Source organism: Pseudorca crassidens, chromosome 10, assembly GCF_039906515.1.
Source record: "Pseudorca crassidens isolate mPseCra1 chromosome 10, mPseCra1.hap1, whole genome shotgun sequence".
Taxonomy (NCBI): Eukaryota; Metazoa; Chordata; class Mammalia; order Artiodactyla; family Delphinidae; genus Pseudorca; species Pseudorca crassidens.
In genome coordinates this window covers 87,712,174-87,724,994 of record NC_090305.1, presented here as the reverse complement: position 1 = coordinate 87,724,994, position 12,821 = coordinate 87,712,174, and the positions used below count along the sequence as shown (strand labels likewise).

The window sequence follows — 12,821 nt, the reverse complement described above, 5'->3', positions numbered from 1 at the left end:
GAAAAATCCGAAAGTGAATATGAAAATCTTTATACCCTCCAGCTGATTCTTCAAAGTTCATTTTCAAAATGTACTTGTTTGGAGAATCTCTGCAGTAGGAAAACTGTATTTACCAAACCATGTAGCACATTCCTAGACAGACACAATACCACTAAATCAGTCCATTCAATGTTGGCAGTTGCCTTCCTTGAGAGTTTGGTTTTGAGCACTGTTCTCCTTTTCTCACTGATAATATAATTTTTGGAGTATCCAGGAACTGCTGGCAAATTTTAGTTATACCTAATTGTAGCAGGAACAAAACCATGCGAGGCACAAAGAAGGCCACATTTCCCAGCCTGCCTTGCAATCCAGTGGGATCAGGTGACTATATTCTGGCCAATAGAATGTGGACAGAACTCATACATCCACTTGTAAGCCTCAGCCTTCTATTTCTTTGCCTGTTGGATGAGAGATACTAAAAATCCAGGGAGGACTCTGAGATTTAATGAAAGGATGAGCAGTAGGAGGAAGTAGCCTGGGTCCATGTGTGTCTCTGGGGGCACAGCAAGGCCCCATTCCCAATTCACATATGACTATGCCAAGAGTAAAACATCAACCCTTGCTGTGTCAAACCGCTGAAATGCTGGGCCTGTTTGTTACAGCAGCTGCGATTACTTAACCTGACTAGAAAAAATAATATAATAGAGAAGTCCCCAACTATATATATCCCTTAGGAGCTCCATCAGATATATTATAATACAGCTATATGGCCTTTGTGATATGGGAGAACATAATCAAAATGTTCAGTAACAGTTCTAGACATTCATTCCCTCACTTCGGAAATATTTTGGGGTACCTGTGCTTATTGGGATAAGTGTGGGGGATGTAATAATGAACTAAATAGACATGGTGCTTTTCCTCACGAAGCTTATAGACCAGGAGGTAGACATTAGGCAATGGATCATACATATAAATGTACGATTACAACCATGATCATTTCCATGACATGAGAACCATGATCTTATCAGACACAAAAATAGAGGTATTTGCCTTAATCTGGGAGGTGCCCATGAGGAAAGATTCCATGTTAGGGGGACAGATATGCAATTACTATGTGGAATTCAGACAGTATGGGGCAACGTGAAAGAGGACCAGATTAGGTATGGGAGGGAGAATGAACAGCATTAGTAGAAACCAAGCCTGGATGAGAATGCAGGGCCAAACCAGACTACAGTAAGTATTTTCCTCTTTGCTCAGATACTAAATGATCAGATTTGCCTTCTGTTCTTTGATAAAGGCCGCTCTGGCTACACTGTAGAAAAATGGATTGAACATGAACATGTACCTATATTTACATGAAGAGCGTATGTGACAGTATACACATCACATATCCATATATGGATACCCCAGAAATAAAAAGATATATAAAAACAGTTCAGCACTGGAAATGCTTCTGAGACTGGGTGGTTGTTCTGGTAAATTTTAGTTACTTTTAATTTTATGCCCCCCCCGCCCCCGACCTTGAAAGCAATTACAGATCACCAGATCACCTAGTAGTTCAATCTGGTAGGTTTGAAACAGGAGACGCTTGCCTTAGGCCACTGAGAACATCCAAGGCAAACCAAATTGCAGCAAAGTATGAGGCTGGTTTGAGTGACAATTTTGTCTTCAGTGACTCTAGCACCCGATGCCCTTGTGACACCTACAAGTCACTCAGCCATACCAGACACCAAGAGGGACTCCCTGTAAGAGGCACTGGTGTTCCCCAACTCTCACTACTGGGACGACATTATGGCATCTCAGTTTCTCCACAGAATTTATGAAGGTTTATGCTCCAAACAGGAAGGAGAAAGATGTCTTCAGCCTCCCTGATTTACACAGATCTCTAGCATGGACGGCCATCTTTCTTAGATTATCTCCCAATCATTGAGAGAATTATATGCTGATGTCTCCAATCTTTCATCCTGATTTTTTTTCCTCTCTGTATATGAAACCCACCACGTTTGAGGATTACAATTAGATAATCGTCTTGAGATGTTGCCTGTCAGATTCTGGGCCTCAATCTCATTTCTTGCCCTTGTGATTCAGGCAGTCGAGCCTCGCAATCACACCTTCCCAAACACATAAACATCAGAGTAGGTTCATACTGGCCCTCTCTCCTCCATACATGGGAAAAAGATCTGGGTGCCCAGCTCCTTGTTGCTTTTCATTTTTAGATACGCTACACCTTTGCAGAAGCAATGTCTACAAGGAATGCTGAATAGGCCCCCCTGCATTGAGATGCATCTAAAAGATGTTGTTTCCCTGTAAGAAAGGATGATCAATTCCAAGTAGCTATTTTCTAAGGTACAACTGTAGACCTTCAAAGTCAGGGTGTTAATTTGGTGATATTAACTTTTGAGTCACTTGAGTAGTCAGTTTAGGAAGCAACAATTCTCTTAAAACTCTTATAATTACATTTGGACAAGTTTGCGCGTAGGACCGCAAGTCCACCAGCTTATTATAACCATGGCGCATTTCACACACCATCTTCATTATCTTGTGCTAAAGAAGAGAGCACACACTCTTCTGTGGGTAATTTTAGATTGGCCACTGACACACTCCGCAGTGTTTATAAAGAAAACAAAACTTGGATGTTGGCCCTTTTAATTATAACTGGCAGAATCGCTACACCCAAAAATCACATAATCTCTTCATCATATTATATCTTTGAAGACATCTGCTTACAAAGCAGTAACAAGGAACTCAGAATCTAAAAACAAACTTTGTACTAGATTGATTGGTTTGGCGAGCCATGCTTCTAAAGTACAGGCGGATTCTGAAAGATGTATTCCTGAACTTCAAGAAAAGCTTAAAATATGCTACCATGGAGCTATATCAAATTGTCCTTGGTCTGGACAGGCGGATTAGAGCCTGTTATTAGGATGCCTGTTGTTGCTAAGGAAAGTCAACTGGTCCAATGGAAGATGACATAAATTTCACCAGCCATTCCTGTTGTTCCACAGTTTCCAAATAAACGCCTAGCTAATAAAACTTTTTGATAAGTTCAGGGCACTATTTCACCTAGAAATCATCACCCTCAAGGTGCTATTTTTTGGTGTTTTATATAATATTTTGAGGGCGACTGAGAACACTAGACATTCCACCAAAGGATGAAAGCTGATCTATGACACCATCTCAACTATTCATCAAACATGTGCCTCTTTTCACATGAATTTGGACATGATCTGAGCTCATCTTTGAGTTATTACCCTGTGATCCTAGTCACTTACCTTAGGGCAGATCATCTTACAGTCCGCAGGGTTCCTAAACTCACGATATTGTAACCTGAAAGATAAAATGGTAATATTACTTATTAGTTAACCTGTGCTCTGCAGATGGGTAAGAAGCTTTCTTTTTCTAGGTGACTTGTAAACGTGTACTTGAATTAAGAGGACGAAAAAAAAAAAAAACCCAAACCCAATGCAAAAGCCTGGATTTGTTGCCAAAATAAAACTGCCTAAAAAAAACAAAACAAAACAAAAAAACTGCCTACATCTTATGTAGTCATCTAATTCATAACGTCCCACCCTTCTTCCACAACTTCAGCCAAAGAGGCTGTTTTTCCTTCTCTCACAGTATCTTCTGGAACCCAGGACTAGTTGTTAAACCCTAATGTGACTTATGATGGCTGCTGGAAAAGTGAAAGCAACCTCATTGTGTTGCATGAGTTCAACCAAAATGACTAACAAATTTCAACATTCAGAATATCCACTTGGACAAGTATTTACTGCTCGGTGAGTAAGTTTATTTTAAGAATCTTAATCCAAAATGACTGCTGGTGGTAATGCTGTGAACATTGCCTATATTTCAGACAAACTGATTTTTCCCCCCGATGTTAAAAATTACAGTTGTAAATAGGTACGCTGCCTAAAAAATCTAAAATGGTGTACACACTTTTCTAAATGTCAAAAGCACTCAAAGAGCTTCAAAGATGCTGACGTTTGGTGTCATTTTAACACTAATTTTATTAGTTGGAAGTATTTTTTTCCCAAATGTTCTTGTGAGAAGCGTAGAATCACTGCTGTAAGCCCAGAGCATTGAACTAGTAACTGTTAACAGCGCGGGAGTTTTCAGGTTCCAATATTTTAGTGCATGCTTAGATGTAAGTATGTTGCTCATACCTCTCCCTCTTGCAAATACGTAAGCCAAGAAAGTTAATAATTTTGATGTGAATTAAAAACTTCTGAATGTCTTCATATATATAGCACAGACGCGGGAAACATTACTAGAACTAGCAAGCCACTAGGAGGATAAAAAGTGTAAAAGTAAAAAAAAAGAAAAAAGAAGAATGATTACAGCACTAAGAATGGTTTATTTTGATGGAGCTAGTTCAGCATTTCCATTTTCGATATTTATGGTACAGTTCCTCCAACATGTTTTCTTTCTTTCTTTTTTTCTTTTGATAGGTCACGTCAGGAAGACTTTGGCTGAAGAAACTTAGAACAGACAAGAGATGATGCAAAAGAAAAATAAAACTATCCCATGGAGTTGTCATTCTAGAACTTTCTGTATGCCAGGGAGTGAGACCATAATGTTTGGGGCTAGGTACATTTGGATAAAGCCTTGGGTTCTCAGGACTTCCGCAGAACACAGTAGGGGCAAAAGACCAGCAGGGGCTTCTCATTAGAAGACTTACACGGCATGTACTGCATCTTACTTTCTTTACAGTGTGTAGCTCTGTGCCTGCAGACGGATGTCCCAGTTATAACTTCTGGGTGATTTTTATGCAAGTCTGCTTTGCAGGACTAGTCTTCTAAGGTGTTTTCCTGGGCCAAGGAAAATCCTGAGCGTCAAAAGAAGATAAATACGTATGTACCCACTGCATGTGAATTTGTCTCACAGGCTGCTAACACACAAAATTTCTTGCAGGCGCAGAGAATCTAGAAAAGCCTGCGACTTCAGCACGGCTCTCTCAAATGTGAAGGAAACAAGCTCTCGGCTGCTTTTCGATTCTCGTAAGAGATGTAAAGATGTAATTTCTGCAGTGAGTGACGGTACAAATAAAATTATGTTTATTATTACTTTATTCATGGCATTTAATTATAGAGGGAGATGGCTAGTCAGATAACAAAACAGCCATAAACAAGGGAAAGGCCCCTCTGCTCTTTTTAAATCGATGCTCTCAAACAATTGGGAAGAGCGTTAATAGAATGCCCGGCGAAAGACAGACTCCACAATCCTAAGTGTTCACTTGGGGTTCGTCAAATAATGGACCACTGGCCTATTTTTCAAGCCATTTCTCTGCAGTAACTTGACATTTGATAGGATTACCTCTGGATTTTGGTCTGAGTCTCTGCTGTGCCTGAGAAGACTGTCATCTTTTGATTTAAAGATAACAGAGCCGATCACGTGAAAAGGTTCTGTAGACTCAGCCTGTGACTCATAACCAAATATCAAGAAAGATTTTGTCTACAGTTTGCTTTCTTACCTCACTGTTGTAACTGAAATGATCAAATGACTAGTTTCCATTATAAACAGCATCTAGTCATTTTATTAAAAAAAAGTCTGACATTCTTCAGAGATGAAATATAAGAGTATCATAAAACTCAGAGGCAATTCTTTTCCCCTGAAGACTCAGAACATTTGCTGATTTTAATTTCAATTCCAAAGTTTCACCAAAAAGGATGAATCAATTTTGCTTAAGCAGAATACCGGACAATTAAAAGAAAAACCTGAACAGGTCAAACATAGATAAAACTGAATTATGAGGCAATGGAATTATACACAGGAGAACAAAGAAAACACACCTAAACACTGGCAACGCAACTGACCATTCAAAATATAGTTAATAAATTCCCAAACATGCAAGTTCGAATTTTAAAATTAAGCTTCCCAATTGCCAGTTTCAAAAAATGTAATGAGTTTAGAGTAGGCTTTTTATTATGCATGGTTTTATGTCTTCAGATTTCAAAATTACCTAGCATGCATGTTCACCTTTGCTAAAATTTCTGGGCTGTTTTCATTTCTATTTTAAAAAGACTAAACAGTAAGACGTGCCTCTGCTTTGCATTCTAATTGTATGTAACTGATTTGCAGAGCAGAACAAAAAACTCATTTTCAGATTAAGAATCGTGCACCAAGAAATAATTATTGTTCTACCAGAAAAAAAAAATTTTTTCCCACATCCTTCTCCACTCATTTATGGCAACTGTTTTCTAGGTTTCCCCCAGGTTGATCTCTTTTATAGACCACCATGCATTGCTCTTTAGGGACTAAAATAATGCAAATGGAAACAAGGAACATACAACTGTTTTGACTACATTCTTCTGCTTGCAACATAACACTTGCCTTTTATTATTTTATCTTCAACAATCAAGGGGTGACTAAACGGTTGCAGGTGGGGATGAAAATAAAAGCCATCCATCATTATTTATTAGGCATGAAAAAGATACACAATAATGTAATTTAATCTCAGAGCAGACAATTATTTCCACATATTGATAATACAATGTGAAAACTGTCATGAATTCTAATATGATATTTTGGCTTTATTGGTGCACCACGGCCAGCACGACAAATAATGAAATTGAATCAAAAAGAAACAAAAGGTAACTGTGTGCCTATGTCAGTATCATGGGGGGGAAACATATCACCAAATTTTTAAAGCTGCTTCACTATAACTTGAACAAGTCAAAAGTTTGAAGTGGAAAAAAGGCACGCTTTCAGTTTTCGCTATTTAAAACACAATCTATTACATTCACACCACAATCTATAATCTGAATAAACCTTGACTATGTAAGTGTTTTATCGTATAAAAGTTTTGAAGACCAGCCAGTCTGCTAAAATATTTGCAAGAAGTATATATACACCATAGGGTCAAATTTCTAACATATTCTTTGGTTCACTGTAGTCTGGTAAAAATCTGCAGATGAAAACTCCGTGATCTCTACTTTGGGTAGCATACATGTGGCTATTAAATGTAGCAAAGAACGTACCTTTTAGCCAAATAAAGCAAGAAATGGTTGAAAATAAACATCTTTGGTAGGAAAAATCCTGACTGATGAAATGCTTGGTCAAAAAAAAGTGAAAGCTAGTTTTTCGTTATGTTAAATGATTCCTATTTCCACTGGGTTGTTGAATTCTATCTCCAAATAGGACTTGGAAGGTGAAAATACGACAAAAAAGAAACAAACTAGCATTTCATCTCCATAGATGGGAACCCAAAGCATCTTATGACATTTATTTCAATAGATTTTTGTTTCTGCCAGAAAGTGATCATGATTAGAGATGGTTTTTAAAGTGACTGTTCATTATACAGTGTACACACACACACACATACACACACACAGATACATTCATTCTATAGCACACAGACACAGCATTCTCTATGCTTTCTCAGAGACTAATTTATTCACAGTTCACATATAGATCAGAAATGGAATATAAGCTTACTGAATAAGATAAATGACCTCTTCTTAGAAAAATACCTTTCAGAATTATTAAGGAAGGAGAATATTTTAGACTTGGACTGAGTGATGGACAAGACGTGGAAGAAAAAGTGTCTCTGAGTGATCACAACACTGCGACCATTCTGGGCTGGGAGAGAAAATTTATATATCATGTGGTTACTCAATTTTATAAAGGGAACCTAAGAACAAGTGTAGGCACTGGGTAGGAAAAAGAAATGAAAGGAATAATTTAAAAAGTCAATAAGCCACAGGAAATCTGGAGACTGTTTCAAAACACCTTACTGGAAGCATAGCAAAAGTATGTGCCAGAGATCAAAGGGACACTGGAAATGTGTCCCAAGTAAGGAAACCAGGGAGGTCCACAAACTATGGCAGGTCAGGTGCGAACAAGAATGCAGGCGAGCCAAAAGAGAATTCAAAAGTCCCTTGCAACTGACTCCAAAGCTAATAAAAATGTTCTTCAAAATAGATCCATGGCAGAAAACCAAGTAGAGAACTAATGGGCTGATCAAGTGACCCACTCTGGGCAAAATAGATATTCTTCCTGAAGGATGGAAACCCTTGTGACTTTACTAAAGATGATTCATTCATTCATACCTTCACATTAATTCACTCATTCAATTATCCATCCATCCGTCCATCTGATCATCTATTTATCAAAAAAAATACAGGGCTTCCCTGGTGGCGCAGTGGTTGAGAGTCCGCCTGCCGATGCAGGGGACACGGGTTCGTGCCCCGGTCCGGGAAGATCCCACATGCCGCGGAGCGGCTGGGCCCGTGAGCCACGGCCGCTGAGCCTGCGCGTCCGGAGCCTGTGCTCCGCAACGGGAGAGGCCACAACAGCGAGAGGCCCGCGTACCAAAAAAAAAAAAAAAAAAAAAATACAGAATGCCTACCATGAACCAGACTTTGGGTTCAGTACTGGAATAGAGAATGGCATAAGCCAATCATTCATTTATTCTTTCTTTTCACTCATTCAGTCATCAATTCATCCACCCAACATGTGTTTGCTTACCTATTCATTCCACCAAAAAAATTACAGAATGTGTATCATGAGACAGACCCTAGGTTAAACACTTGGAATATATTAATACATAAAACATTCATTCAGTCAGTCCACAAATATGTGAGAGTCTACCTTGTGCCAAGGCCTGGTCTAATCCTTTGAGATAGATCAGTGAAGAGCAGAGATAACAGCCCTGCTCGAATCAACTTTCTTTTCCAGCAGAGAGTAGCAGCGGAGGTAGGCAACCTATACGACAAGCAATTAATCACAAAATCAAAAGCAATCATCTAGTATGATAGGTATTATGAAGGACAAATCCAGGCAGCTCTGAATGCCGGACATGGGTCCCTGTCTGAGGCAGAAAACAGTACCCTATTAACAGACCTAAAGGAATAAAGCGGGGAGAGAAGCAGGAGGTGAAGATGCGGCAAGGACACAAAGATCACATTATTTAAGAAATGAAAACACTAGACTTCATCTCAAGAGCAAGGGAAGCAGCTGAAGGCTTTTAGCAAGCGTGATCTACTTAAAAAGTCTGACACGCTTCTGTTCAAAACTCAGCAATGGTCCCCTACTTCAACTGGAGTGAAAGTTGAAGTCCATACAACGACCTGCAAGACCCTCTATATTCTGTCCTCTGTCAGCCCCTGACTTAAGTTTTGTCACCACCCTCCCCTACTCAGTGTACTCCAGCTACACTGGGCTCCTTGTGCCCACTGGCTATCTCCTCCCCCTGCCCACTTCAAATGGATGTACCCTTACCTTCGTCAAGCCCTTGCTCAAATTTCCCCTTGTCTGTGGGGCATCACCTGAGGACCAGACTTAATACTGTGACTTCCCTGCCATCTTTACTCTTAGCCTGTCTTGCATCCCACCCCACCCTTGTAGCATTCATTGCCTTCTGATGTACAGTACACTTTATTTATTTGTTATGTTTTACATACAGTTAACCCTTTGTATCCTTGGGTTCTGCATCTGTGGATTCAACCAACTGCAGATTGAAAATATTTTGGGAAAAAAGTCGAGAAAGTTCTGAAAAGCAAAACTTGAATTTGCCAGCAACCAGTTACACACAGTATTTACAACTATTTACACAGCACTTTACATTGTATTTATAACTATTTACATAGAATTAGGTATGACAAGTTAACCTAGAGGTGACTTAAAGTATACAGAAGGATGTGCCTAGGTTATATGCAAAGGCTACAGCATTTCATGTAAGGGACTTGAGCGTCCGTGGATTTTGGAATCTGCAGGGGCTCCTGGAAACAATCCGCCCCAGCTACTGAGGGACGACTATGCAGACCTACCTCGTTCTCGTTTTACTGCGCCTTGCTTCACTGCACTTCACAGATTGTAAAAAAAAAAAAAAAAAAAAAAGCAAATTGAAGGTTTGGGGCAACCCTGTGTCAAGCAAGTCTATTTCCATCATTTTTCCAAAAGCATTATTTTAAAATTAAGGTATGTACATTGTTTTTTAAGACATAATGCTATTGCACATTATGTGCAATAGACTACAATACAGTGTAAACGTAACTTTTGTACACACTGGGAAACAAACAAATTCGTATGACTCACTTTATTGTGGTATCCCCATTATTGCAGTGGTCTGGAACCAAAACTGCAATATGTCTGAGGTCTGCCAGTATTGTCTATATCCCCCCAGGAGAAGGTTTTCTTCATGAAGCAGGAGTTTTTGTCTTTTGTTCACATTTATCCTAGTCAACTAAAAACTAAATTAGTGCCTGGGATACACAACTCAATAATCATTTGCTGAATAGATAAATTAACGAATGTGCTGGATAACACGATCATATTAGCGTGTTAAGAAAATTCCTCTGGTTGAAGCTTGAAGAATAAGTTGGGAAGAGTTAAGTGTACATGTAGAAAACCAAGAGGCTATTTTGAGGGCCTAAGAAAAAAAACAATGGCAATTCAGGCTAGGGTGAAGATGCTAGAAGTAGAGAAAAGTAAAGTAGTTTAGGGGATTTTTTAGCAGAATCATCAGGGCCTGCTTACGGCAGTGTGCTGGAATAGGCATGGACTGGTTTACAAGAGCCGATAATCAAACTTTAAGGAATTTTGTTAGTTGGGTGTTAGGCACAGACGTTATTAAAAATTAAATTATAGAAACTGGCAATTAATTATATTAAAACAAAGTTAATAAATATTCAAAAGTAATGAATTCCTGATTATCTTACTATTACCTAGGCTCTTGAGGTTATTTATGTCTATTGTGTTTCTATGGGAAATGTCTGATGGTGTGTTACTGTGCAAATTTTTTCAACTCCACATTCAATTAGGTCACACTGGTAGCATGAAATCAGCCAGAGAGGGAGTATTTACTCCTTGGTAATTGTCAAAGGCTATAAATCAGAGCTTGCTTTAGTATCTTGTTGATTCTGTAGACTTAAGAAAGTGATGGAGAAAACGTTAATAATACCCATTAATTTTAAAAGTATGTCATGTCTGCAGAGATTTCACTGTTAATATCACACAAAATTGAAGAAATATTTCTCCAAGATGTGAAAACAATGATCTGATTCAGCAAAGAAGTCATTCACATCATTGATAAAAGGCTGAAATTCTGACATACATCTACGTTGTTTCACTCTTGTCTTACTCTTTAATGTATAAAGCAAACGATCAACCAACACACCTATCAGATATAGTCGCTTGTCAGTTGCAACCATAAGTTGGCTATGGACCCAAGAGTTTTTCAGAAAACAAAATATTTTATGAGAATCAATTGTCTACATGAAATTTACAAAGAGCATCGTATATTTTATCATCATTGTAAACTGTGTAACACATTCTTTTTTAACTTTTTTTTTTTTTTTTTGGTCGTGCCACACAGCACACGTGGGATCCTAGTTCCCCCATCGAACCCGTTCCCCCTGCAGTGGAAGCATGGAGTTCCAACCACTGGACCTCCAGGGAAGTCCCAACACATTCTTTATGCTAATAATATCTATGATAAATTTAAATATATACGTCTACATTTTCTTTCTGGAGAACTAGGTTGTTAAATAGCATACTGCTGGATACTTATGGGTCAAAGACACCCTTATATACCCAGAGAGAAAGAATCATCAAAAATGCTGCAAGTTTCTATCTTGTTCAACTGCCTAAATGATGACACCCATACCTTTACACAGGGAACATTAGAAAAGGACTAAGTTTGATGGATTGGGATAGGGAAGGCAGTGTTATGGATTAGGTGGGGTGATACTGAATTTGAAGAGATAGATATCAGCAACATGGATAGACCTCGAGATGATCATACTAAGTGAAGCAAGTCAGACAGAAAAAGACAAATATCATATGATATCACTTCTATGTGGAATCTAATAAAAGCTACGAATGAACTTATTTATAAAATAGAAACAGATTCATAGACATAGAAAACAAACTTATGGTTACCAAAGGGGAAAGGTGTGGGGGAGGGATAAATTAGGAGGTTGGGATTAACAGATACAAACTACAATATATACAATAAACAACAAGGTCCCACTGTATAGCACAGGGAACTATATCCAATATCTTGTAATAAACTATAATGGAAAAGAACCTGAAAATAATATATATATATATGTATATATTATACCACTGAATCACTTTACTGTACACCAGAAACCAACACAACATTGTAAATCAACTATACTTCAATTAAAAAATTTTTTTAAGAAGGGACACATAGACTACATGGTCAGGTGGCTAGTTGTATCCAAAGCTCTGGGGCTCAGAAAATAACTTTAAGCTGGAGCCATCATTTGGGTGATATTTGTGAAGGTCAATTAGTCAAAGACTTGAGAGTGCATGAAGCTATTTTGAGTGTTTCTTCCAAATGAACTTCCAAAGCAGAGTTTGGAGGTATTTAACCGAAGTGGTAAATGAGAATGTGCTAGTCCTGACAGGCAAATTAACAGTACACACATCATCAGGGCTAAACAATACCTTCTAAGAATATTAGAGGTGTCCATCAGGGATATACAGTTCCATGACCAAAGACATGTCCTCCTTTATTAGAGAGGGATGTCTTAGTTAAATAGGTAGTATCAAAAATACAGATTCCCCGTTGGGAGCTTGTGGTTAAGTAGAAGATTGCAGAAGGTGCCATGTGTAAGTAGACATGAATTATTTACTTATTAGTTACCAATGATTTTGAGTACGGTGAGTAGGATTGGTTACTTACTAAATGATATGAAATGTGGAAGCCTGACCCTCAAAAATAAGATCTTTATTTTAGAGCTTTATATTACCTTTACAAAAAAGAATTATGGACTTCCACTTCTGGAAAGACATGGTTTTCCCCAATTTTCTCACTTAAGTACACCTAAAAGCCCTGGAATAGTATATGTAATGTATAAGTTACACCTCTAAAA

At 38.4% G+C, this 12,821-nt stretch overlaps 1 long non-coding RNA gene across 1 annotated transcript in view; it reads right to left on the bottom strand.

Annotated features, from left to right (window-relative positions):
* LOC137233134 (uncharacterized) overlaps positions 1–12,821 on the bottom strand; it is a 515,352-nt gene that overhangs the window by 133,672 nt on the left and 368,859 nt on the right. Inside the window, exon 4 of the long non-coding RNA XR_010947312.1 lies at positions 3,252–3,306. This is a non-coding gene — a long non-coding RNA (uncharacterized lncRNA). The remainder of the gene's footprint in view (positions 1–3,251; positions 3,307–12,821) is intronic.